At 47.1% G+C, this 27,289-nt stretch overlaps 1 long non-coding RNA gene across 4 annotated transcripts; it reads right to left on the bottom strand.

Annotated features, from left to right (window-relative positions):
- Positions 1-397: 397 nt before the first annotated feature.
- On the bottom strand, positions 398-17,602 carry LOC113964284. 4 transcript variants are annotated; one of them, XR_003533144.1, is made up of 5 exons: positions 17,551-17,602; positions 17,323-17,456; positions 16,813-17,097; positions 15,528-15,664; positions 14,383-14,478 (listed from the first exon to the last, which is right to left on the bottom strand). It is a non-coding gene; the product is annotated as an uncharacterized LOC113964284 (long non-coding RNA). The 4 variants fall into 4 exon arrangements; XR_003533143.1 differs by lacking the exons at positions 14,383-14,478; positions 17,551-17,602 and adding an exon at positions 398-510 and having other exon boundaries at positions 17,323-17,542; XR_003533142.1 differs by lacking the exon at positions 17,551-17,602 and having other exon boundaries at positions 17,323-17,542.
- Positions 17,603-27,289: the final 9,687 nt, after the last annotated feature.

Here is a 27,289-nt window from a genome sequence, read left to right as displayed (position 1 = left end):
CATTTTGGAGTGAAAATGGCTGTGAAGACAAAGCTGATTTCTGTACAAGGAAGCACCAGCAAGCATGTAGCTACTGAGAGCAAAATAGATAGGTTTTTAACAGCATGGAAGAGAAAAATGTGTTTTCATAACAGATGGCATAGAGAAAAGGGTATCTCTGATTTTTGCAGATTTCAAGTGGAGTTGTTTGGGGGAAAATTGTTATGTTTAGAAGGGCTGAAAAAATATGAATTAGCAAAAAATAATGTTTTCATAAACTTCTGTCATGTAGATTACTTAGCTGGCAGCAGACTAAGGAGTTCAAGGAAAAGAGGAGTGGGGTGAAGGCTGCTTTCCTCAGGTCACCTGGGGGATAAATTACAATGTAAGATTTGTGAATGTACAGCCATACCTCCCAGTGTGTCCCAGTTGAAGTCATGCTGGTATCCTTGCTTGGGAACTTAGAACATCCACAGTAATCTGCTGTCACTTTTTTAAGTCATCCAGGAGAAACGTACTCCACAGAAACTCCTGCAGGACCAGAGTACAGTTTACACTTCTGCAGATAAGATAATCTGTCAAAGAGCAGATTCAAAGGATAATCCGTGAGAAATATTTTGAAGGATCAAACCTTACTTTCATTCCCAGTGCTCAACCCTAGTTTTCCACTACAGTGTCTGCTGCTTCATGTGAACATGCACAGGCACTGCATATGACAGTGATCAGCCCATCACTCTCTATGCGAGAGGTGGCCTTTCAGGAGCCAACACCAACCCTCACAGGACTCTTTGCCTTCCCCTTTCCTACCCTCCATTGCATAAGTTAGCGATAGCAAAGTCTCCTGTCCTTGTTGTCAGCCCCTTTTTAGGACTCACCATTGCTGAGGCATGTTGGCCACAATCACAAGTGACACCAGCAACCCCATCTGGGGCTGCTGAAACCTGGGTTTTAGCAAGGCTGTAGATCCCGTGCTTCCTCCTGGCTCTTTTCAGTTGCAGGGAGACAGATCCAAAGTTCAATGAGCCCAGGGGAATATTTTTCAACTGGCTTCATCAAGCAGGTGAGGCTCCCATGGTCTATTGCCACCTCGCTGTAAAGACCGTAATTTTGCTGGGACAAACTGCTTATTACCCAGTTGCAAGCTTAATAATAACCATGGGCTGTGATTCCTCCTAAGGAACTGAGGACCTGAATTAAGTGTTATTAATACCAACAGTATTGCGCTAACACCGGAAAAATAGCAGAATTAATAATAATGTTATCTTAATGACAGTGTAAATATAAGGTAAGTAGTGTACCTGGCTTCTGAGAAGTGTGAAGGCAGATGATGATTTCCTCTCAGGGCAGTGATAAACAACTCAGTCATACTGAGTTTACACTTTTAGTAATAATTGGCTTGGAGGGAAAAAAAATATATAAAGCGCAGTCACAGGTTAACTACATTATAATTACATGGTGTAATTTCAGCCCCTTCTCCCGGAGTGGAAGGCACAGTTTTTATCTGATCAGCCTCCGTGTGTAATTCCCTACTAGTTTTGGGGCTAAGCATTGCTGTGCTGGTTTTAAAAATGACTAAGCGGATATACAGAGATTGCAATGCACCCCAGGTCACGGCGAGCTTGGCAATAGGCTCAGGAGTGCAGCCTCCAGCCATAGGCACATGGGGCTGAAGCAAAAAGTGGTGGCAACATCTGCATGGCCATCAGTGCGTGCAGTTCCCCATGCCACCTAGGCAGGGTTTTGGAGCTAAGCCTGGTGGTGTTGCCCAGGTTCATTCCCAGAGTGCCCAGGCTCTGTGAGTATGGTGACCTCGACCAGCAGCAATAACAGCTCCCATCACCTTGATGGAGCTGAGATAGGGTGTCTCATGACAGTTTAGCAAATCCTGATGCCTGGTTACCTTCCCAAAACACTCTGACAGATTACTCCCAAAACCAGCAAATAATTGGTCACATCACATGATTGGAAAAGGCACCTCTAAAAAGGCTTGCTTATGAGTAGCTGCAAAAGGCAAAATTGGAAGCCAAGGGCAGCATTAGATACCAGTCATGACTTTAGTGGTGTCTTCCAAAGAAAGGATAGAAGTCCATTGTCTGTTGTTGCTTCTTGAATTTTTGCACCCTTTTCTATTCTCACTAGAAGGCTGATTGTGAAACCAAGCTCCAGAGAGGGGAGAAAGAATGAATGCTGTTTGCATTTTTCATCTCACCAGCCCCTCCTGGATAGAAATCTGCTCAGCTTCCACAAGGGTAAACCTAAAGCAGGGGAAGAGGTTAACTCTTTCACCTTTTCTTTTTTTCAACTGTGTCAGCCCACACACTTTATTTAGGACAAGTAGGACAAGTCAGGCCTCTTTTAATGTGTGATGGGGTGCAGAGACACCCAGAAGCATCGGGTGACGTTTGTTATGGTGCTCTATCCAAAGTCTCAACTAAGTTACCCAGCATGTGACAGTAGATGCTGAGCCCAGGACACTGGAATATCTGATCGTGCTCAACTTTCATGAGATTGTCCCACGAGCTAACTCCAGGTGCTGAGCAAGAAACTCGAACACTTTCTCGATGCAAAACTAATGCTTAGGTATCTTCTTGGGGAAAGCAGAAATGTTTCAAAGGTGTGTGGTACCACTCGTCTCCCATCAAACCTGAAACCTTTGTGCCAAGTGAAGTCCCCCTATCTGTCACCACTGGTGACTGCAAGGCAGGTTGAATAACTCTCAGCTTTGTTTTCCTAGGCTGAAAGGCACAACCCACTCCCTGATGAGCAAAAATGTGGGTCCCATGTTGCTCACTGCGTAATACTAGAAACATGAGAAAAGTTGACGTGAAAAGGGGAGCCCAAAGCAGTAAAGCTGTCTGTTGGCCCTGTGGTGCAGGGTAATCATTATTAAAGTGAGAGTAACATCTCTATCCTTAAATGTACTGCATTGCAGATGGAAAGCTTACTTGGGAACCAGTGTAGTTGCTTCCCAGTGGCATTGTAACATCTGCAGATTAAGCTGTTCCCTCCCAGCCTCCATGACTTGTCTCAGCACCCTCCTTTGGGATACCTCAGGTGTCTTTTTGCTTGGTCAAGGCAGATCCAGAGAGGGAGGAGCTATTCTGTCAGTGTCAAAAGGTCCTGCTTGCTGGATGCTTTAAGATTGCTGTATTGGGTTTCCATGGCAAGGTTTGGGGGAGGGACTCCACGCAGCAACAAGGGAAGAGTAAAAGAAGTCATACCCCTGAGGAAGAAGGAGTGGCAGAGAGGGCATGAGATGAAGTGACTGCAGCCCCCACTTCCCATCCTCCTGTGCTGCTGTGGGGAAAGGTAGAGAAAATCGGGAGTGAAGTTAAGTTTGGAAAGAAGGGAGGATGGGTGTTTTAAGATGTGTTTGTATTTTCTCATTATCCTACTCTGATTTGATTGGTAAAAAATTAAATTACATTAAATTCATTTTCCCCAAGTCGAGTCTGTTTTACCTGTGACAGTAACTGGTGACTGATCTCTCCCTGCCCTTATCTTGATCCACAAGCCTTTAGTTGTATTTTCTCTCCGCTGTCCAGCTGAGGAGGGGAGTAATAGACTGTCTTGGCAGGAACCTGGCATCCAGCCACAGTCAACCCACCACAATTACAGTGAAGGAAAATGTTTCTCCAAGAGGCACAAAAACAACTCTCCACATCCAGGCTAGCTCTGGTCATGGACAACCCACAGGCAGTGGGAGCAGGGACAGGAGTGGAGCACAAGCAGGGGAGACTCCCACAGCTGAGCAGAGCTGTCCTCTGGCAAGGGAGAAGAAAGCCCAGAATTTGCAGAAGGACCTTTGTATAGCTTGGGAATCTCTGCCACAGAGTCATGTGAAGCCCACTTCCATATTCTCCTGACTAAAGCATTCTCCACCTTTGCTGTTTAATAGGGAGCAACTTGACATGTTGTATAAGCTGTTAATAAGTGTACTTGGTTCCTAACATCCATGCCTGTAAATTTTTTTTCCCTCCTTGTACAGGGGTAAGTCTCTAGGCATTTCCTCACCCCCTCTTTTCTTTAAATAATTTTTCTCTCAATCTTCATTTCTGCTACAGGGAATCTCCCTGAAAGGCGTATCCTCGCCGTGTTTGTCGTTACCCTTGTTAGCCTGCTTAGTAAAAGGGTTTTAAAGGCTGGCATAAAGACAGCAGTACTTTGAACAAGCCATAGCTGGATGAGAAGGAAGCCTATCCAAAATGTTGGTATTTACCCCTTTGCAAAAGACATTCAGGTGGCAGCGGAGCCACATTCTGCTATGATGCTGCCAAAACCAAGGGTTTCCTCATATTTCAGTGAAAACCTTTCATGGGAACCCAGGTAGTACAAGCAGCAGGGGAGGTCACTGGAAGTGACTTTCTGTCACTGGTGTATTAATGGAGTGGTAAGACAAATGTAACGTCTTGACATGCCAAACATTTTTGCCTGCTGGTGCTAAGCTGCTCTTCGATGGGGCTTGACTTGCACAGGGATGCCTGCTGCGCTGTGTTCCTGCCCCCATGCCCTCAGCACCTCGCTAGTTAGTCAGCCAGTCCTTCTGATAGATTCTTTAAAGTCTAGCATTACAGTAAGACCCTTGGTCACACCTGGAGTATATTTATATTACCGTACACAAATAATTTCAAAAAGATGGAATGAGTCAGGGAAAAGCCAGGAGGAACTTCAGAGGGACTCCGGAATATCAGTATGGAGCTATGGGGTAAGGGAGCCTCTTTCCCTAGGATGCTCCAGAACAGACCAAGACTCATGCACTGCCCATACATAGAGAGCTGATTTCTGCCCTAGATGCACCCCATCAACAATGGGGCATAATTCTGTTTGACGTCGCTTCCAGTACCTGCAGGAGGCTCCTTGCTACATTCAGTGTCCTTCCTTGGAAAGCAGGCCCTATGCTGTGGATTTCTGTGGATTCTTTTTAATTATTTTTTTATCAGGCTAAAGAAGGATATATTTTATCATAATGGTTTCAAATCCAATGTGTACAGGCCAACGCAAATAGGGTATTACAAGTTGAAGAACTGTACCTCAGGCACCATTTTATTAGAACTAGTGTTTACATCAAACAATACATCCTAAGTACTTCATATTAAGCTTGGACAAATCATTTGCCTGAGGATTAGGGTGTTGTGCCACTGAAATGTAATCCTTCTGTTGATTTTTTTTTTAACTGCCAAAGCAAACATGGTAAAATCAGTAACTGCTAAAAAAACAGAAGGGTGAAAACCTTAGCCTCAATTTGATGTGTTAAATGAAACAAAGTAAAAATTATCAAGGTGGGTTTGCCAACAAGTATCTGAACAGCAGGTCAGATTTTCACCTGTGTAGATCAGCAAAACTCTGTGGGGTGACAAAAAATGTTATGGTGGTTTTCATTGTTCCATCATGGGGGTAGAGGAGGAAGAGAGAGCTGGTCTGACCAAAAGGTGTAGGTGACCCTAGCACGTGGAAACTTGTGCTTGGTGGAAAATCTGGGGAGCAGAGCCAGGAGCAGTGGCTAGAGCAGGCTGTGTCCCACCAGATGATGCCCTATGCCCCTGTGCAGCCCAGGCATCATGCCCTGCCCCAGCAGACAGGCAGGATGGCACGAGTGAGAGCGTCAGACTTTAGAGGATGACCTCTGCTCCCAAAAATGGAGGAGCGAGTGTTGAGACATAACACATAGATGTGTAAGACCAGCTGTGAGGAGTGGTGGGCAGCAGGGACCCAGCTAAAATTTGTGGTGTTATGTGAATTGGAACCAGGCTAATGCCCACTGGCTTCACAAAAGCAAGCTGTGCTCCACCTAACCACCTCCTGCCTTTCCACTACTCAGAAAAGCACATTTCTCCCTGTGTCTTACCAGTCGATCATAGCTAGGCTTCGCGAACGAAGATTTGGGAAGGGCTCTACCCACGTTTGTTGCAAGCGCGTTGGTGGCTAAAAAGGCCAATACGAGATAGGCATGACCGGTTGCAAAAGGCACAGCAGAAAGACTCCTTGGGTGGTATATTCTGCAAGGCTCGATTCTTTCTGCGTTGTCTTTTCTCCTCAAGGGTGATCCTGCGTGCTTTCTCAAAAGTATCAGCAGCGTTATAGATGGTGTGACTCCACGTCTCCCAATTGGAGGCCATAGTAGACCAGTTATGATGATCAATGTGGCCAAGGCTCTAATTAAACCTACGTCCTGAGGACCTCGCTGCCACCGTCCAAGCTTGCTCGGCCCTGGCAGATAAACCTTGGGATTAAAGGGTGGGTTCAGTTCCGCGCATACTGCATCTCACCTAAAAAATCCATTGCGCAGGCTTGAAGGCTTTCCTTCTGGCAGTCATCCTAGGAGAAGGACAACTCTCATCCCAAACCCAGGCAGATGGAGCTCACTTAGCCCTGTAAGGCCATCCATCTAAGAGAAGGTCACCCTGTGTCTTACACAACCAAAGTATTTGCTTTTACATGCATGCACTGTTTGGGCCCCTTTTAACAAAAGACATCCTCAAAGGACAAGTCCTCAGGCACAAAGGACACCCCTGATGGGAGCTGCCATTGGGTATTGAGAGGCAAAAAAGCTTGACACCAAGCTGAACACAAAACACCTTCCATTTCCTCACAGGGATTTAAGCTCAAGTCAGAGGCAACACAAATATTACATAGATGCAGTCCCTGAACCAAAAGCCACAGTAATTCCTTCGAGGCTGTTTTCAATAGAAACCCCATAGCAATAGCGAAAGAGGATACATTTCCATCCTAAGTAAGAAAATACCTAGATATAAATATTTGGTTGTATTGAGAGCGAGGAACTGGGACTCTGACTGCAAACTTTCCTGGACTTCTGCAGCACCAGCATTTCACCTGTTGGTTCCTCTGACCTCCAGCAATGTGGTGATTCTCACATGTTCATATGCACTTCAGGCATCTCTTCCCTGCTGTCTCTCTCTTCCCTCCTTCCAGAATAAAGTCTCATTTCCCCTGTGGATGCCCTCTATCCACCCTCATGATTCTTCCCTGGCTGGGCACCCCTAGTCAGTGCTTCTAAGCTGCTGGCTGGTTGAAGCTTCAGGAATCAAGAGGGAAAAAATGGGCAGCAATGATGTGTCCCCACCTTTGCCAAGCAGGGTCAGGCTACTTAGTTCCCCAGTTTCTCTAGAAAATCAAGAAGGTGGAATAAGTACAATGTCAGAAATCAACATCCTGTTTTGGGTACAAGTGTGACAATAATTACTTCTGTTAATAATTCCAGGTGCATCTGTGTTTGAGAAATCTAGCACTCAATACCTTCAAGGAGTATGAGATAAAAAGAGGTGAACTGGGTTGTGCAGCCACCAATGAATGCCAGAACCCTAGTACCAGCATGCAGTGCACTGATCACTGGCCTTCATGACTAATCACTATAGCTACAGCAAAGTCCTGTTCAGAGGGAACTGAGCCCCGTGAAATTTTGCTTCACTGCTAAAGGCACCTGTTTTGCAGAGCAGTCACAAACAATGAAGTGTATATCAATCCACAGAATATGCCTTGGGAGATACTGATACTTGGTATTTAAGCATATCTAGGTTTTTCTAAGACTTTCCAGCCAGAATTCTCCAACAAAGTATATTTGTATGCTTTGGTTTTATATATGTGTGTCTGTGCCTATCCACTTATCTACATCTGTATAATACTGCATCTTTGGGAATTACATACTTAATAGATCTAGATCTTGCTAGAGATATAGATAGAGATATAGATATGAGACATATATGAAGAGGTTACCCAATACTGTGACAAGTGATGGTGTGCAAGCACATGCATAATCCATGGAGCTGATCCCACAGTCAAACAGATGACTTTCAAGTTTAAAGCTAAGGACAATTTTAGGTGTTTCTAAATAAAGAATTCAGCCATTGCTGAGGCAATCACCTCCATCCTCTTGGAAAGAAGAGTCACTGAAGACAGCATGAAAAAAAAGAATACACAGACTTGTGCTCTTGCACCATTGGGAAGAAAACCAAGGATTATATCTAAGAAACTAACTAGTAATTTGCTAATATGCTCCTATACATATGTGCACACACACTATGCTTACTGCTTGTTTCACCACAGTTAAAAAAAAAAAAATCATTTATGTTCTTTTACCAGACACGAGTTACAGGCCTTGCTAACTAAACTTAGCAGCAGCTCTTTGCCTGCTAGACTTTGTGACTGCTGAGACGTATCACAGACTTGTAAGGGCTCAGCAGCTCAAGTCAAGTGTGAGAGCCACAGAGGTGTATCCCACCCTGCAGTCCATCAGCCCTCACAAGCTTCATGGGCAACTCCTGCCTTGCCATTGATGAGCTAAACACTCAAAGTTGTGTCTGTTGCAGAGTGCCCATGATCACATACCACATTCTCCTGCTTCTGTCTAAGACTTTTGGAATCACCAGATTTTGTGCAGGGGCACAGAGCTGCCAGTTTCATTGAAAGTCCGAAAGGTTCTGCTCATACAACACTCCCCTAGGGCATCTAGACACCCAGGCATTTGAAAGTATTGTGAAGATCATGCTTGCAGGGTCTCCATCAATGTGTCTGATTTGAGGGGTATCCACAAGATGTGGCAGAGATGATGCCCAGTCCCTGCCCATAAACAAAATCTCATTGATGAGTATCAGGGCATAAAAGAACTGCAGCAGCGGCAAGTACCATGGTTTTCTTGTAAACAGCAAGAAAATACTTTTTAATGTTATTTATTACTTTTGAAAACAAATTTTGGGCTCAAAATTACACTCTCAGATTCCAAGTGTCTTTCTGTTGAGTCAGAGCTGCTGTGCGTTTTGTTAAACTAAGCCATGTGCTGAGAGGTGATATTTCCTCTCCTTATGGGCCCATTCTAGAAAACCATGGCTCCCAAATTAGCAGAGAAGAAGGGGAGTGTTAACCTGCTGAAGCAGGGCTCATACTGATTGAATCTCCCAGTAGATCCCATCCTGTCTGCAGTTTCAGCATAGTACCTCTAAACAAGGCACTGCTTTAAGAGCTTCACTTTGCCAAGGTTCCTAGTAGCACTGGTGGATGCTACTACCTTTGCTTCAAGCAGAAATTTCACAGAGATCACACATAGGTGAGCAGAGCAGATTAAAACAAACAAACAAAGAAAAAAAAAACAACAGGAGGTAGAACCTGAAAAATTAGGAAATTATAAGCAAATAGGGAACACAAGCAGGGGTATTGCACACAAAGGGCAATAAACATATGGAATAAATTAGGGGAGTAGGCAATGGAAGCAAACCATGTAAATGAGTTCCACAGACACCTAGGCTTGCTGCTGCAGAAGGAGGGATGGGGGGAGGAGGATGGAAAAGCAGGAAAGTGGAATTAAAGAGGCTTTTCCTGTTCCCATGGCCCTTTCTCATGGTTCTTATACTCTCCGTATGCTTAGGTATTGCTGAGACTCCAGATCAATAAGCGAGTGATATTTGTAGATTCCATATGTACAAGCATACCTAGGCATACAGTTTCTCTTGGTTTACATCAAATGCTGAGCCTGCCTTCAAAGTATAGTATCAGGGTCTCTATTGCAAATTAAAACACAAGCATCTTAATTTCCCTGATACTCTAAACTCTCAGTTTTACCATCCTGATGAGAAGACAGGGGAGAGTATAGAGATATCCAAAAAAGAAGGAAGCAAAAGAGAAAGAAATTCATGAAAGCATGTTCTGACTTGAAAGAGCAAAATACAGTATGCCTGTACAGGGGAGGGGAACGACGGGTTTGATAACATTAAAAATAGCTTGGTCACAAGCTGAAGCTGCCAGAGTTAATCTTATTGCACTGGTTTTACTGATATTTTAATGTCTTACCCAGAATTTACAGTACATTATTCACTAAGAGCTTTGTTCCCACCAGAGAACATACAAACATCACTGCTAGCCCCTTGTACATGTACACTTTTTATGATGATGTTATGGAGTTAACTCTCAGGGGCTTTTTCCCCCTTGATCCCCACTGTACCCACTTGCGGTGACAGGCTTGTAGCTACAGCCAGGTTTGGCACCAGCCCTGGGCTCTTGTGCCAGATCCAAGGGGATATCACCCTCTCAGCAGGACAGAGTGGAGGCAAGACAGAGCTGCCTGCTACAACAGAGAAGATGCTAAATACAGACTTTCTCCTGGGTCGTGTGGGCATTTCAATTTATCCTGGTGCTAGTAGAGCATTTCCTCAGGCAGCAGACAGGACTGGGGAACAGTGATGGTGGCTGCTGCAGACAGGAAGAGTCAGACCAGGCTGTAAAAATTGAAGGTTTCACATACTCTGCAAGGATTCTCTTTGAGAGATATAGAGAGGTAGAAGACCATCAGAGACAACCTGATCCATGGCTTTTACAGGGGGGCTGAGGCTGCTGAATGCCACACCAGCTCTTCCCAGAGGGAGCAGCACTTGGACGTGCAGGAGGCTCCTCACCTGCGGTGCTTGCAGGGGCAGCACTGGCACTGACACAAGGCTGGACCCCTGCCTCCTGCAGCACCGACCACCAGGGCTTAAACGCTTCTGTTAGCGCAAGCCTCGCAGGTGGCACCTCTTTCTATGCATATTCTTACATTCTCTTGCTACTGGATGAACTGGGGATAAAACACAGGAGATTCTACAATTTCATTTAAATTACATCTTTGAAAGGCAAACAGAGTGAAGGAAAACCCACCACCACCATTTAGGCACCAGAAATTCACATATCATGCAGGAATTAAAAGTTGAATGGGAAATCTCTATTCTAACATTTTTGCATTTGCAATATCCTCATATTTAACTTCTGCATGTCTTGAGTTTATATCTGTAATCTACATCCTGATATCAAGAATACAAGCACACAAGACTGACATGTTAGTGGGATTTAGTTAAAGCAAATTTTATTCATGTTTCTATTCATGGATACAGAACAAATCCTCCTTTGCACCCAGTAATCTAAAAAAAAACAATTACAAGGGGCTTGTAGTTTGTTTCCAGAAAAGTCACACCCTAGTGCAAACTCTTTCATATCTTCATTTTATTCTGTATGTCTACACCATGCTTATTTCCTCCAGTGCGCTGGAAACCCTATACCACTCTACAGCAGGAAACAGAAAAAAATTATTTATGCTAGAATTTGAAAGGCAAGAGGCTTGCATTTCTTTCCAGATCTGTGTGGGGTGGGATGTTCGGCCTTGAATAACTCCTTGAACAACTTGGTGCTTCAATTCCCTTCTCACTAAAGGACTAACATCAGCAGTCTCCTAGAACGAAGATATCAAAAGTCCTAGGGCCAGGGACACTGAAATATAACACTAGACCAACACATAGAGATACAGATAGCACCCATTCTTCAATTAGTTTTAGGTAAAACCAAAAAGTGGCAAAGTTTTCTGGTAGCAAGACCCCCCTGATAGTGGGACCGTCTAGCTAATTTCCTGGGAGACATAGTGGAAAGGAAAAAGAAGCAATTACAGAGCTTGGCCACATTATGCTCCACAAGCTACTTTGCACCCCAGCAGGCTCCCAGGTCAATGGCTCTAGGAGCGATTTTCTCTTTCCGAGCATAGCTGGGAGAGGCATGAGAACACTGCAAGCCATTGCTCTCCCCTGGCTTGCAGAGCCTCTCCTTGCCTAGATGACTTCTCTGACTCACTTGGAACAAAATTTGAAGAAGAAGGACTGATCGTGCCCTCACTTGCCTGGGAGGCATTGCTGAACCATCATCAGAAATGGCCTGATTGCTATGAACAAGGGGAAGCACATTTTGAAGAGGCCTAGGCAGGGATGCCAAGACATATCACACTGCTCAGTTGTGTTCAGAGTCCTTTCCTGGAAGTTCACAGGAGGCGTTTAGGGACAGGACGAAGGGCAATGGCTGGGGAGCCACAGGTCTGTCTGTCACTCAGAGGACCCTATGGAAAAGGCTGCCAGTTTGCGTTCTGCCAGCAAGATTCTTGTTGAATACCAGAGACTGGGTCTGGGGGAGGCCATTGAGTTAGAGACAAACAACCCCTTTGAGGAGCAGGCGGAGAAATGTGACACAGCCATGGAAGAAACGCAGCAGTGGATGCATGCAACTGTTCCCACCCTGGACACTGCCTGGGCAACAGCGAGGAGGGAATCAGAAGTGACAGTACTACTTTCGCACTCAACAGGGTGAATCCAGGACACAGGCACAGCTTAAAATGTGACTTTCCCATCACTTTGGGTTCAAACCTTGGTGTTATTTATAGGCAGGGTTGTGGGGTTTGCTGCCCTTCCTTGAGAATTTTTCCTTCTCATTAATTTTATCCATAAAATGGAAAGAGAAGGATCTATCAGTGAGGGTGCGAGGGATGACACAAGTGCCATGGCAGCTCAACCTCTTTGTCCAGATCTCCAAATACCAAGGCTTAGGAGTGGCTTTCCTAAAGTGACAAGTCCTGCTGAACTCAGGGGGTGCACACTGTCCCATAAATCATCTGCAGAATCTAGTTTTCCATATGGCTTTATTAGCTGCTCCCCTGACAAATGTAAACTTGAAAGGCACAGACCTAAAGTACACTTTTTGTCTTTATTTTCTAACTTATTCTTAGAAACAGGCCAGCAAGGATTTTTAGTAAAATTTTCACCTGCTTCCAAGTCAGTTAGGCTGATCTTAAGATAAGGACATAGACACAAGGCACAAAGGGATCAGATTTTTGAAGCACTGAAGTACCTGAAAGTGCAGAGAGACACCTAGCTGTTTCCCATTGCTCTCAGTACAGAAGAACTAGGCACAGCCCAGTAAATGTAATCCCAGAACCTCTATACTGGAAAAATGTGAAGAACAAACAGTAGATTATAGAAGGAACATGGTGCCTTTCATTACTCTCAGGTGTCAACATCTTGTAAGTTATATTTTGCAACTTAATCCACAGCAGCCAGCCTTATGTGTTGAGAACAATCTTAGTTCAGGAGCCGGTGCTAATTACTTATAGTCTATTATATTTCTCACACAGACAATGAAAGAATAGTACTTGTGTACTGTGTTATGATCCCACTTCCTCCTACCTATTTCCTATGACAGAAGTAACAGAAAACAGTGTAAGTCTCCCAGATCCCAGTCTGGTTCCCAGTCTCCCCACCAAGATGTAGATCACCTACATCCTCATCCCAGCACACACCAAGCCATCACACTGGCCAAGAGGTGAATGAGCAGCCCCACTAAAAATGTGTCCGTGCAGAAGGTCTTGAGTGTTCACACTAATAAAAATGAAAAGTTGACAAGTTTGGGCCCTAAATGTTGTCAGCATTTATTCTCATGGCTTGGCTAATTACAGTCTACAGTGTTGGTTAAGAAAATTTATGCTTCCCAGTGAGTAATGTATAAACCAAGATTCACATGAGGGCAATTTTTACAAAAAACACAGTAAAATGCTTCAAAATTATACTGGCAATGGAACTGCAACCAGCATGACAATTAGACACAATGTTAATCAGATATGTGCAAAATTAACCAGATTATTCTATTAGCCTGGGAAAGATGGTCAAGCTCCTTCCAGCTCTCACTTACCATTTCCTTTAAGGTTATGATGATGACAATTTTATTGTTAGAGTAAAATTTCTCCTGTTGTTCTTTTCTCGAGAGTCCAACTGCTTTACAACACGGTAGTTACTTAAGTCACTCTTTCAAGGAATTGCTGCTCACTCTCAGCTGCTGCTGTTGCACTAAATTGCTCTTATTTTCAAATCCATCTGTCTTGCTATTTTTAATGTACTCGTCCTGATGAGAACTGCACTCACACCACCACACCGTGCCTCACACAAAAGGGACTAAGGAAACACACCTCAGCTTCTCCAAAATGAGTTGTTTAGGTTGTGAGCTTCACTTAAAGCCTGTCTTTAGAACACAGGTAGAGCACTGTGGGCATGCTCGTAGCATCCTGCTCAATTCCTAAATCTCTACCTACCTACAAAGGAAATCATCCTGGCATCAGGGCTGCCTCAGAACACATGGATGTTTGCAGGCTGTCTGAAGTATAGCTTTTCCCTTATGTTGTGGTTTAGGAATGGTATTCTTCAATTTAGTACTCCCACTAAAACCATGCTCTGCTTCCCCTCCTTCCCCTCCAATTGGAGCACAAAAGCTAAAGATCATGGGTTGAGATAAGAACAATTTACTGGACACAGCAATAAGATAAGAAAACAAACAGTAAGAGCAACCATATTAATAACAAAAAGTATAAGAAAAGAAAGGATTTACACAGAAAGCCCCTGACAGTAAACAATACCAGACTGCTCAGTCCACCATGTTTACCTGACCAGAAGGAAGACATTCTCCCCCTTCTCCCCAAAAGAGAGAGGGAGTCCCTTTCCCCCTGCCCCCAGCAATGATGTGAGGTGACATAGCATAACATCCAGGCCTTAGCCATGCCCCCTCACGGTTACTGCAAAAAATGAACCCAGTCCTGGCCAAAATCAGGACACCTTGCCAGACCTCATAGCATATCTTCAATCAGCCCAGTGCAGGAACCTGCACATCCTGAAGGGATGCAGAGCAGTGCTCATTCCAGGGAGTCTGTGCAGAGCACCCCTGCAAGGCCAAATATCGTGGTTCAGATCCCAGGGGTGCACTAGACAAACACCACTATGGGTATAAGTGGTGCAAACCTACACCTGCAAGTGGGAAAATGAGCTGCAGCATCCCTCCCTCTCCTGTCCCGCCTGTACTCCCTGCAAGTGTAGTAGGATCGCTCTCCAGGTGTTTGCTGAAAACAGCACATAAATGTTTCAAACGCCACTTCATAGGTGTCACTCAAAAGCCATAAAGAAAACAGGAGGCGGAAAGCCTCAGCTCAAACCCTTGAATACCAAATATTCTTCTCCCCCCTATGCAATTTTACAGGCTGAGAAGTGATGTTAGTAGAAACCTCTGTCTTACAGCTTTTCCTCAAAAGCTCAGCATACAATCAGCCTCAGAAGTGTTACTGATGTTGCCTGGAGAAGACCTCTTGGATTTACAGGCAATAATTAATACTTAATCTTTAGCTCCAGCGAGGCAGCTGTGCTGCAGGGTTAGTAGGAGTCACCATGTTGGTAAACGATAATTGCACTGCACATACAGCCCTGAGCTGAGTACCCTGCAATTATGGGGAAAGGTTTCCTGGGCCTCTTGCAAAGGCCCTCAGGTTAGGAAGGTCTCACCAGGCAAGCTGGGAAGACCCTTCTCCTCTATGTGAGACAGAGTTTAAGGCAGTGTGGCCTGGGCAGCTGAAGCTTCTGAGGACAAAGCACAGACAGAGCCTAAGAAAGATCCATCAGGTCACCCATGTCTTGCTGGCAGCAAGAGTCAGGGCTGCTTGCTCTGTGCTATGTCTTTATACATCGAATCCAATACCATGAGTCACTCTGAATTGGTCCATTTGACCAGTTGAGGAGGGATAAATGGGATGCTGAGCTCAGGTGTACTTCACTCCCTGTGGCTGCCATGGGATGAGAGAAGCACTGCTCCCCTCTCTCTCTGTTTTGACTTCCACCACATTTATATCCGTTCTCTGGGGTGGGAGTAGCATCCATGGGTCTCAACTGTGTTGACTGAAGGAACCCTTGCCCATTGCTTGCCATACTGGTGGATGGGAATACCTTGGGTGCAGCCCGAGATTCTTGCAGGCACCAAGAAAGTCTCTTTCAAAGGTGGTAAAGGGCCTATGGAGAGTGGCAATGCTGGTTACTCTTCGATAAAGACTCATCTTCCTGACACCTGGCAAAGTCTGGCTCCTCTGGAAACAAAATAAACAAGGAGTAAAAGAGGTTAGCTTTCATATGAGCAAAGGAAAAGACAGTTTGCCTACTGTTATATATAAGAAACACCAGTCAAACACCAATACCAGCAAAATAGCACCATGGATATTTACGAGGGACCAAATCACGAAGTCTTGAAGTCATTTATTAGTCATAGCTTCAAGGGTTTCGTCAGACCTCTCTCATACTGCAGGTTGTACTCTATATTGAGCCCAATCTCTCGGATTAGACTCAGTCACATTACCAGTGCGGACATCCACATCTCTGCCAAAATACAGGGATGAATGGGACTGCTGATGCTCCTAGTAGCTTATTCAAGTGGCTAATCTCTTGCCTGTGCCTTATCTTGCATTTGAATTTGTCTGGCTCCAGCTTCTGGCCTATAGTTTTGGAGAAGGTTCCTTCTGCAAGAGGTATTTTCTCCCCAGGAGGGTATTGTCATGCAGGGCACTTGTTGCTCACCACAGGATTCCCCTCTCAGCTGGGGGCACTAGCCCCAGAGGCAGAAGCCAGAGTCACACAACCTGACACTAAGTAAATACCCCAGCTCCATTTGAATGGATGAGCTGTCAAACTGACCTCAAAAAAAAAAAAAAAAAAAGTCTTGCTGGGCTCTGCTGTATTTGTTTTAGTTCCACTTTGCAGTCTAGGGAAAGGGGAAAGGAGAGGATAGGTATCCCTCAGCCCTCTTCTCCAAACCCTCCCAGCCCTGGTCGGGTGCATCTGTCCCCCTCACCCCTGCACTGGCTTTCGGCTCCCGTGGAGCTGAAGAGAGAATAAGATCTCTAGGGTCTGGCCCCTAAGCTGATAATTGCAGCCTCTTCACTGGCACAAGGCGGCTCTCATGCCATTTTGACCCAAACTATGTCTTTTTTCTGTATATTTTTAATTAGACTCAAGAATGCAGAAAACCCAGCGTGAGATCCCTTCATTCCCCTTTGTTAATATCTGTTATTATGACATTAAGTGTAGGGTTTTGTCGTGGTGGAGAGTTCAAAATCCCCCTCCGTTCTACTGCCGTAGCCATGGGTTCGTGTACATTAAAGTGGTCATTTTCGGATTAGCTCTTGCTTTCCCTTTGATGCATGTGAAACGCTGAGCCAGTTAGTTGGAGAAGGCATTTTACCTCTTTTGTTGCCCTTCCTCACAACCAACGGCAGGGAGAGGACGAAAGCCCCCTGGCTCTCTTAAATCAGAAAGGAATTTCCAAAGGGTTTAAAGCTTTAGTTGCCACTTCTGTCTGGGGTTGCCTGACGAAAAAGAGAGCGGGTTTGCTTTCAAATAGAGCAGGCGGCGAGGAGCCTCGTATTTGCTGCTGTTGTCATCATCGCTTGTGTGGCCGTTGCCTGGGAATTTGGGAGTCCTGAGGGCAGTACCAGAACCGAGCTGCAGCACAGCTCCAAACTTTTCACTGGGATACACAAGTTTTAGAGGTGGGAATCAGAATTTTGCGGCAATCAGGGCTTTTTTTCTCTTCTCTCTTCCTTTTTTTCTTCTTCTCTTTTTTTTTCCCCCTTTTTGATTTGGCAGTTAATGGGAAGCAGAACGAGGGTCTGATTGAACAAATGCTAGATTTCACGTATGCTTCGCATTACACCGCCAGCATATGATTTCTTTCCGTTTACATAAGACCTACGCTCTGCACGGCTGTTTCTCTGGGATGTCTGGTATTTTCTTCCGAGGAGAGAGTATTCTCGAGCCTTGAGCTCTTCCCACTTTAACCATTCATATCGTTACAACTAGTCCTAAGGGCTCTCGATTAAAATAAAACTGAGTCAGTTGGAAATAAAAATAATAGAAAAAAATGTTAGTTAGAAAAAATAAATACACATGCACAACTTTTCTGCTGCCTTAGAGATCATACCAAATACTCGTGTGAAAGTCGGGCAAACCGGGGGAGGGGGAGTAGAACGTCGCGGGGGGGAGGGAATGTTTATGTCAACACGGCTCAGTGATGGAATAATGCGCCCCAACGTGAAGTCGCAGCCGCGGGGCATGTGAAGTCACAACTTCTCCAGGTGACAGGTGCTGCAGCAGTTCAGATGCGAGGGAGCCGCTCCTGCTCCCTTCCCGCCCCCGCCCCGGGCATCGGGAACCGAGAGGCAGGGGTTGCCCCTCCAAGCGCTGCTCCTCCGCTTGACATACAGATGGGGAAACGGGGCTCATGAAATATTCCTGATCCACCAGAATAATTTTTACCTTGAGAAACCTGCTTCCTTGTTTTGTTTTTTTTTTTTTTTTAGACGCTACTCGTGCCTAATCAGCGAGATATGTTTTAATTTAAAAGCCAATAGACTGCAGCTGAACTGCGCTACAGAAATCCGATGTAAGGATAATTTGGAGTATTCAAAACCGCTGAGTCAGCGGCGGAGCCCATCTCCATGGATAGAATATTGTTTTTAACTCCCGCTGCTGTGTTTCACTTACTGTTATACCGATTGTATCGTGTAATTATTGTTTGTTTTCCAAAAATGTAATTACTTTTTTTCTTTGTTTCCTTTGCAACGTTAAATCTGCCAAATGCCTGAGTAAGGCAGCTCAAGAAAATAAAAAAAAAAAAAATAAAGCCACTGAAAGAAGAGAAGGTCTCTTTCTCTCTCTATAGCCGAGATTTTCCCTTTCGGACACCTTCTTCCGTCGACTATTTAGTAAAGATACCGGCACGTGTAGAACGCCAGCCCGGTTTCAGGAAGACATCGGCTCACGGGCAGCCCCACGCGTTTTTCGGGTGGCTTTTCCTCCTCGCCGCGGGCACGGGGTTCGACCGCCCATCACAGAGCGATCTGTCAGGGGGGTGATAGCAATACCAATAATGATAATAACAATAAAGCTGTGGAGGTGTTTCCAGCCTGGTGCTGGGGCCAAGCTGCACGGCGGGACCGGGGGCCCTGGAGCCAGGGGGCGGTCTGAGGGAGCCTGTGGGGTCGCCTGCGGTCCCGCCCACCCTCTCCGCGAACAGAGGGACGTCTGCCCACCGGCGGCTGCCGTCCCTGGGCAGGAGGTGGCGGGGATGTCGCCCCGCAGCCGGGAAAGCGGGTTCAGTGGCAAGTTTGGCCCTCGGGCCGAAAAGAAGAGAGGATGGCAAATGCTGACCTCCCGCTGAAACGGAGCAACTTTAAAGGATAGGCCCGGTGCAGGAGGGCAGCCAGGGCGAAGGAGACTGGCGTGCCGAAATGCGGGGCGGGCTTCGGGTTTCACAGCGCCGGAGGTGTCCAGGCCAGAGCCAGAGGAGTCAAATGCCAAGGCTAGTGTTCAGCATCGTGCCAGGAGACGTTACTCCACTTTCCCTCCACTTTAATGTAGGATTCGGGAAGAGTGACCCCGTATAAGATCGGCTCACCGGCTCGATAATTTATACCTGCTTTAGTCAAAACGGTGCAAAAGGGTCAGATCCCCCACACACCAGCAAACATCCCCCTGGCTTCCCCAACAGCAAGAGCTTGCGGGCAGCACCGGGGAAGGACCGGGCAGCTGAAGGCACTTCTCACCTCACCAGAGTCAGATAATGCTGCCGGGCTGAATCTGGAAAGGGGATGAATAGAAAGGGTAGGAAACCTCCCCCTCGCCTTGCCTGGGTAGAAGGATCAGCCGCCTAACGCCTGTCCTCAGAAGAGGGGTCTAGGGTTTCTCAGCATGGAGAAACAGATAGTCTCCGAAACCGCAGATTTTATTTCTGGCAAACAATACTCCCCCAGCCAGCGCTTGTGTGCGAGGCAAGTAATTGTGCTCCCTTGCTTAAATAAATCATTGATGGGTGAAATTACACATGCTCACTTAAAATGTAATGTGATTAAGAGATTATGGGATCGCAGTTAATATGTTGCCTCACAGCTTCTGGACCCAATTCCTGACACCAGAAATCCATCAGCCACAACTGTCCCTCCTTGCGGGGAGGCAGCTCCTCCTGCCACTGGCAGCAATGAGGGCTGGCCGGGAGCGGGGACCGGGGGTCTTCCGCCTCTGGTCCCCGCAGGGGGCCGGTGAAGGTGAGAGGGATCTTCAGGTTTGCGTTTAAATGAATAATAACTCCTTACCGTTGTTGTCTGGGGAGAGGAGGGGGAAAAAAAAAGTTAAATGGAAAGGCAGGAGACGGGTTGGGGGGAAGCGAGGGGCTGGGGCTGCGCCTGCAAGCTGATTACCTCTCATCTGAAAGCTGCTCCATTTCCTCACACATCGGGTAAATCCTTTATCATGAGGTGGCACAAGCCCTGCCGGGGGCTATTGGTCGCCCCGAGGAAGGAGCCGGGATGGCAAGCGGGATCCTATCATCAGGCTGCATAATAACCCCGGGCTCGCCACAGCTGCGCTGTGACCCTTTGTGATGGAGCTGATAGTGCTCCCGTGAAATAATGTCCTCCTTTTGGGTGTGAAATCACCATGTTTATTAATTGAGCTAGACATGAGGGTTACCTTTTTCTTTCCAAGCCATGAAAATTTGTGATTCAGGGCAAATGGTTCCCCCTTCCCCCCCAAGTTGTTTTGCCAAAGGGTTGAGAGAGAAGGACCAGCTGGGGAGAAGAGCTATTTTGGAGGGTCGAGAGGGACCGGGCTCCAAGGCAAGTTCAGAGTACATTCACGCACGGCCGCTTACACACCTCGCTCGGCTGCAAAAGCAGCCCCCCACTCCGGCCAAGCACGGCGAGGAAATGCAAAACTCATTCCAAAAGGATGGAGGCCGGGGCGGGGAGGGATACGCACAGCGCAGCTTTCCCTGGCCGTCCCGCGTGGGGATGTGCAGTAACCACGCCATGGGGCGCCGCGCATCCCCACGCACAAACTGCAGGAGGTGAGTCGTGCTGAAAGAGTACGGCTTCTCTCTCCACACGCACTTTTCCTTTTTTTTTTTTCTTTGGGTTTTGTTGTTGTTGTTGTTGTTTGGTTGGTTGGGTTTTTTTTTGCTTTGCAATTAGGCTTGTTACGAGCTTATTGCAGTATGTGCTTCTGGGCCAATAATAGTTGTATTTAACCTAATTAAAGCCGACCTTTTAAAATATCTGAAATCTAAACACGCCTTTTTTTTTTTTCCTCACTCCTTTCCTACTCTGGTTTAGCAGTTCAACGTTTGAATCTCTGAGCTAAAACATGCAACCTTGCACCAGAGCACGGAGAAAGAGGGAGAGAGGGAAGGGGGGAAGGTAGCAAAAACCTGCGGATGAGGCGAAGGGACTGGCTTTGCCCAAGCATCTGCGACAGACTTCCAGGTAGGCAGCTACCCTCAACCCTCCCCCGCCCCCCGGGGCCAGATTCTTTCCCCTCTCTCCCCCTCCCCCTCCTTCTTCATCCTCCTCCGGTGGGCAAGGGGCGGCAGCCAGGGAGCGAGCCGAGTGCCGCCCAGTAGCCGGGGTGAGCTCCTCTGCCCTGCTGGGGGCCGGGACCCACGCGGGGACAGCCAGCTCCCGGGGAGGGGTGTGGAAGAAAGGGACGCGCCTCTCCCTGCGCGCCAGGCAGACACGCGACTTCCAACCGAGCGCTGCCCGCCGAGGGGCGGGCGCAGCTGCGTGGGGATAGACACGAGCCTCCCACTGGAGGCAGCAGCACTCCTGCCTGGCGTTCCGCAGCCGAGGTGGGGCTGAGAGGCTGAGGCAAAGCCCCTGAAAGAAGTCGGTAACGAGTGTGTGTGTTAATGCCCTCTACTCCCGTCACACAGGAACTGAACTAGTATATTTCCCGTGAAAGCCCACCCTCGCAAAATCTCAGCGAGGTGGGGTTTTTTTCGATCAATGGGAAATTTAAACTTTTTTTTCTTTGCAGGGCAAACCCGAATATGCGAATTTTATAATTTTTTTAAACTGTGTAATCAAAATTATCCTGGGATTATTTTTTTCCGCTGAATGACATTATAAAGAATTTTGTTCAAGAAAGACAGACTAATTGCTGCCAGAAGAGTCTTTTCGTAGAAAAGTCTGGTTTTCATAAGGCAGTTTTTGTGGATGTTGTGGTTAAATCCTAACGTAGTGGAAAGGGGCTTGGTTTTTTGGGTTTTGTGTTTTTGTTTTTTTAATAAAGGCGATTTTTCTCAGCGGCAGGAAAGACCCACGCTGTAGTTAAAAAACTATTCAGAGATTCACGGGGCAAACATTGCGAGGAGCAAACGCCGGCACACTCCGATCGGCCGCATGTTTGCGGTGCGGCTCTGCCCCCGCGGCAGCTCCCCGGTGCTCTCGCCCCCCGCCCCGGCCCGTGTGTCGCAGCTTCCGCGGCAGTTGCGCCCGGGCCGGGGCTTTGCGGGCTCCCTCTGGGCGAAGGGCGGGGAGGATGGAGGGATGGCAAGGTGCGAAATGCGGGCATCCCGACCGCGCTCCAACACCCAGCTCTGCCGGGAAAGCCGCGGACCTCACCTGCGGTGAACCCAGCAGAGCTGACGGGGGGAAGGCAGGACCCCCACCCGGAGACCCTTCGCCTCCCAGCAGCAGCAAGGCTAGCAGGACAGCAGGCAGCCCCCCGCCTTAGGGAGCACAGCGGCCTTCCCGGGAAAAGTGGGCCCGGGGTCGGCGGCGGGGGCCAGCCCGGGAAGGCGTGGGGGCTGTCCCCCATCAGCCATCCCAGGCACCAAAGCAAAAACAAGTAGAAAGAAAGAGCCAAATAGTCCGTAGGATGTAAAGATCATGCACATTTTTCTCTTTTTTTTCCGCTTTTCTCTTTAATTTTGAATCTCCCCCGGTTAACCACCCCGACTTCCTCTCCTTCCACTCCTTCAGCTCGGGGCTCCTAGGAGGAATTTTTAAGCCCCTTAGCAACATCCAGGACTCCCTCGCCTGAAGGCAAAGGGACTCAAAACAAATAAGTAAAAAAAAAAAAAGACGGAGCCTTTCCCTGACGCGGCGCAGAGCCTGCACCACGCTGCCCCTCCAGGGTCCCGAGCCGGCCGGGGAGGGCAGGAGCATCCTTGCCCCTCTCCCGTCCCCAGTCGCTCTGTCCCGCTAGGTTAAGGCTGTCTCCACCGGGCGAGAGGGGAAAGTCGGGGCGAGGGCAGATTCCTGCAGAAATCTCCCATTCCCCTGGCTACGGAGAGTCGCGGGAGTTTTCCAGACGCTGATTCCCAGCCCTTGCCCTGTCACTAGCAGCTCAACCACCGACAGGTGGGTGTTCCACTCACCTCTTCATAACCCAGTGCCCTCTGACTACCGGAGCTGTCCCTCTTCACCGTGACAGGAAAGAGAGCTCAATCACCCGTTGGGATGGCTCACTTCTATTTTTGATTTTTTTTTTTCCTCACAACAACAACAACATACCCAAACGCCTTTGCAGACAGAGCGACCTCAGCCCGGTGCTGCTCGGTGGCCCTTTTGTTCCCGGTGGGGGACCTGGTCTAGCTCGGCTCGGCCCCACCGGGGCTGTGGAGAGCTCGGTGCTCCCCTCCCTCCTCTCGCCGGAGCGGGGACGTGATAAAAGGAGACAGGGCTCTGAAAGGATTTGATTGAAATGGCGTGTGCCAAGCTGATGGGAGCCAGCGAGGGACAAAGCGCTGAGGAGCCATGGACACTCGAGCAATTATTCCTCCACGCTGAAGGTGGATTAGCGCAATGGAAAGAAGCATATGTTCGGCCTGGGGCGACACTCCCCCTGGCTGGGTTTAGAGAATGAGAGCGGAGAAAGAGGCTGAACCTGGAATATCAACTATCCGGGAGACAGGCCACCCCACCCCCTCTTCTCCCAGCCTCTCCAAAAGTCTCGGGGATGGAGAGATAAATACACACGCCCATGAAGATAAATAAATAGACAAGAGCATACATACAAACACCCGTAAAGACAGATGCACACACACCTCCTTGTACAGCCACACGTGCACACCGTTCTGCACACTGGCTCTTCATAGGCAGGGAGGAACAGGCACCCTAGGTGAAAAACCTCCTTAGGTATGACAATGCGAACAAATAAACAGTCGGCCTCTGAGAGGGTCATAGCAGCAGCCAGTTCTGCTGGAGGCTTCAGTTTCCCTAGTCCGTTTCCAGGAAACTTTCCAAAAGCAGAGGCAGCAAGGGACAGGATGATCTCCATAACCCCTACCAGGGCCCTGTCCAGGCTCTCCTGGAAACACAAGGCAAAATCCACAATTGTCCCTTTTCCATCTCATTTTCTGCTAAGCTGCATCCACCTCCTGCTTTCTCTCCCTTTCCCTAGCTCCATGCAAAACCCCATCCTCTCCAGCAGGATAGCTGCAAGCTCTCATAAGGGTATGGGGTTGGGAAGAAGCCCCAGCAGCCGGCCTGCCAGCCCCCACCCCAAATACTGGCATGCCAGGAACAGCCTGCACCAAGGCTCTGTAGCAACGATACACCCATCAGTTGTTGTCCTAGATCATCTACACCCATACACAGGATCCAGAACCCAGTCAGGGATGGCAGGAGCACTTTTTTATCACTATTACAGTGTAGCTCATTAGGCCTAATGAAGAAAGGAGCACTGAGGCCAGGCACAGACTCTGCTTTCCCTTCAGCACTGCCCCACTCCTGCCTGGGCCCATTAGCACATGCCGCACTGTGGTGTGTCTCCCCAGCTTTTGTTCAAGTTGCCCCGCTTGCAGGGCAGAGAGAGAAACTCCATCACAGGAGAGGCATGGCCACAGTGTGGCCATGCACAGGGAGCAAGGAAAAGCACAGGGAGCAGCATCCAGCAGCAAGGGAGAGGGCAAGGAGGATGAGCTGGAGGGAGGGGAGCCTGCCAGCAAGGTTAAAAGGGAGGGAGGGAGGGAGGGAGGGAAAAAGGGAGAAGGAAATGGAACGAAGCTCCCATTTTCTCCTGGGAGCTCCAGAAAATGCCCTGCTCTACAACCGGAAACATGTCCCATATATTTCGCACTTCTGCCTGTTTATCCTTAGCTTTGGGGATCATCATGGATCATGCACAGGGAGGAGGGGGCCAGCTCTGCCCAAAGCAGTGCTGAGGCAGGAAGTTTTGTGGGATGAATGAGCAGGTAGGAACATAACCCAAAACACTGTGTAGAAGCAATATACATCCCTCAGCCTGTGAGTGTAACTGCAAAGCCCACACTCCCACTAGAAAACAACTCTCTATTCAGAGCCCCTGCATCTGCTTTCAATCAAGTATTACAAAGGGAATTAACTATACCACAGGCAACAACAGCAATGAGGCTTGAGAGCATCTCTGGACAGAAAAGGTCTTCATGTAGACACTGCAGATCTCTTATAGAAACTAGGATGTATGTGTGTGTGCACAATATGCTTGTGGAACAACATGGTGAAATGGCTTGCGTTTCACACCCAACAATCCTCCACCTTCCTGTTCAACAAAAGATAATTTTTTCCTCACCTAGGCTACGGTTCCCCAGTTTATCCTCCTTACCCTTGTTTGAAGATCATCTGTGCAAATGAGCTCTGTAACTAGGAACAGGACAATAACCACAGAGCTTGGAGCAACCTCAGGGCCCTGGTTTCAAGAGGGAGGGACTCATACCTCCATGGGGAAACCACAGGCTTTGGTTGCCGGCACAGTGCCTTGCAAAATCAGAGCCTGAAAGAAAAGTGCCACAGGGAACCAGTGGGTCCCTTCTACACTACCAGAAAGCTCTCAGTAGTCTTACCCTGATTTCCACACTGCATCCACTCAGTGAAGGTGCTCTAACCTCTCTCCTGGTATGATAAAAATGTTGGCCCTTTGGGCCACCAAAGTTGAACTCAGCATCAGAGGTATGCCTACAGTGACTGTAAGAGGGAATAAAAGACCACAGATCTGTCACCTTCGTATCTACAGCACCAGAACGGAGTAACAGTTCAAGGACAGAAATCTTTACCGCCATCATAAGCTGTATAAGCTATGTTTACCCTGCCTGAAATACCAGCTGTTTCATCCACCCAAGAAAGCCTAGAAACTTCAACTAGATGAAGAAAAACAAGGCTATTTTGCTGTTCTGACCATACTGCTCTTCTGGTAACGGGTTCTGATAGAGTTTAACTTTTCCTCCCTTGCCAGTCCTTTACTTTAAACTATTTCTTTTGGGGAGTTTGGGGTTACTAAACTAAATACTGCAAATAGAGAGGCTGCAGCCTATGCAAAATAAATGATTTAAGAACTGGGCTTGGCTGATTTATTTTTTCCTCCATCTTGGAGATAAAAAGAAGGAACACATTTTAGTAATCCCTGCTCATTTTCATGGCCATTCTTGCACCTGTAACTCAAATAATGAAGTCATTTGTTATTTATATTGCATTTTCCCCTCCATTCTAGATTTCTAACGATCTGACCCTTCTTTATGGCTGTGACAAAGCCTGAAACCGGTGAGGACTTCCAATAATTGAACGATATAAGGAAAAATCTTTAACTGGAATGAAGCAGATGTTAGCTTCATGCAGTCCCCTAACTTGATTATTCTTTGGACATGTTAGACAAGCATTAGTGATTGATAATGACGCTAATTAACCCCTTTCCTTTCCAAAACAGTAAACCGATGCCAGCAGGATTCTGCAAACAACATGCACAAAATACAGCATATATCAGTATCTGTTCAAAGTGGATTAGGGGCACAACTTCATAGTCCAGTGCTTGACAAAAATCTTGTCCTGCTGACACCAAGCCAGCTCCAAATCTTCTCTAAGCGCTAACAGCTCCAGCTGCTTGCAGGACAGGGAGCAGAAACAGCCCTTTCACACAGAAGAGGTGCACAGGACAGAATTGGAGGCACCATTTACTTTTTATGCTTCCAACCTTTCACATTTGATTATCAAGCCACTTTAAATCACTCTGCCCTCACTAGCTGGGATGGGCTTCATGTTGCTCCCTGTCCAAAGGGCGTTGGTTATTTTAGCTGCACTTTGCAAATGCGAGGGCTGAGGCTTTGGTAATCTGGTCTGGGCTGAGACATGCATGTACTGAGGAGGGAAAGGGAAGTGCACATTCTGGAATTTAAATGGGAGGCAGAAGACGAGTAAACAAACAAGGAGCTGATCTGATTATGCAGTCGAATTTATCATGGACAATAAAGAAATTGCCTTTAAATGTAAGGGTTTGGATAACTGAATACTCCTAGCAAGTGAATAAAATGTATTCAATTAACTAAAAACCTTGTGCACTTCTGAACTGAAGTGGAATCGACTGTAATTGATTTATTTGAAACCAGAGGTTAAGGACTGAATTAGCTAAGTACAACTGGGTATTTCAAGCCACTGACTTCTCAAATGTCAAATCCCTTCTATTTTAAATATTATTTCAGCTGCGGGGCATTGCTGTCCTGATGGCTGTTCCTCCACTTAAATCTCAAATTATATTAATATTTGATTTTTGGAGGGTGGGGTAAATTACGGTACAAAGAGGAGGGCTGTCCTTGTTCACAGTGAAGAGCACCTGGCTGTATTTTGGTTCACATGTAGGAATTAGCTTAGCATGGCAGCTACGGTCTAACATTCAGCCACTACTCACCCTCATTTCAACCGATCTGGGGGAAAAAAAAACCAACAGATTTTTGTTTGGTATATAAAAGCATGACCTAGAATTTCACTGCTGCACCTCAATCACAATGTTAAAAATGCACCCAAAGAACGCTAAAGTAATTAGCACGTTTTAGGAACTGCATATTGGTCACAGCAGACAAGGCTGAACCAAAGCTAGTCTGATTTCCATTATCGCCCGTAAAATCCTTCCTTAGAAAT

This window comes from Neopelma chrysocephalum, unplaced genomic scaffold (genome assembly GCF_003984885.1).
Source record: "Neopelma chrysocephalum unplaced genomic scaffold, ASM398488v2 Primary Assembly neopelma1_26b, whole genome shotgun sequence".
NCBI lineage: Eukaryota > Metazoa > Chordata > Aves > Passeriformes > Pipridae > Neopelma > Neopelma chrysocephalum.
The sequence above is the reverse complement of the archived record's forward strand: the minus strand, read 5'-3'. Positions and strand labels throughout refer to the sequence as shown.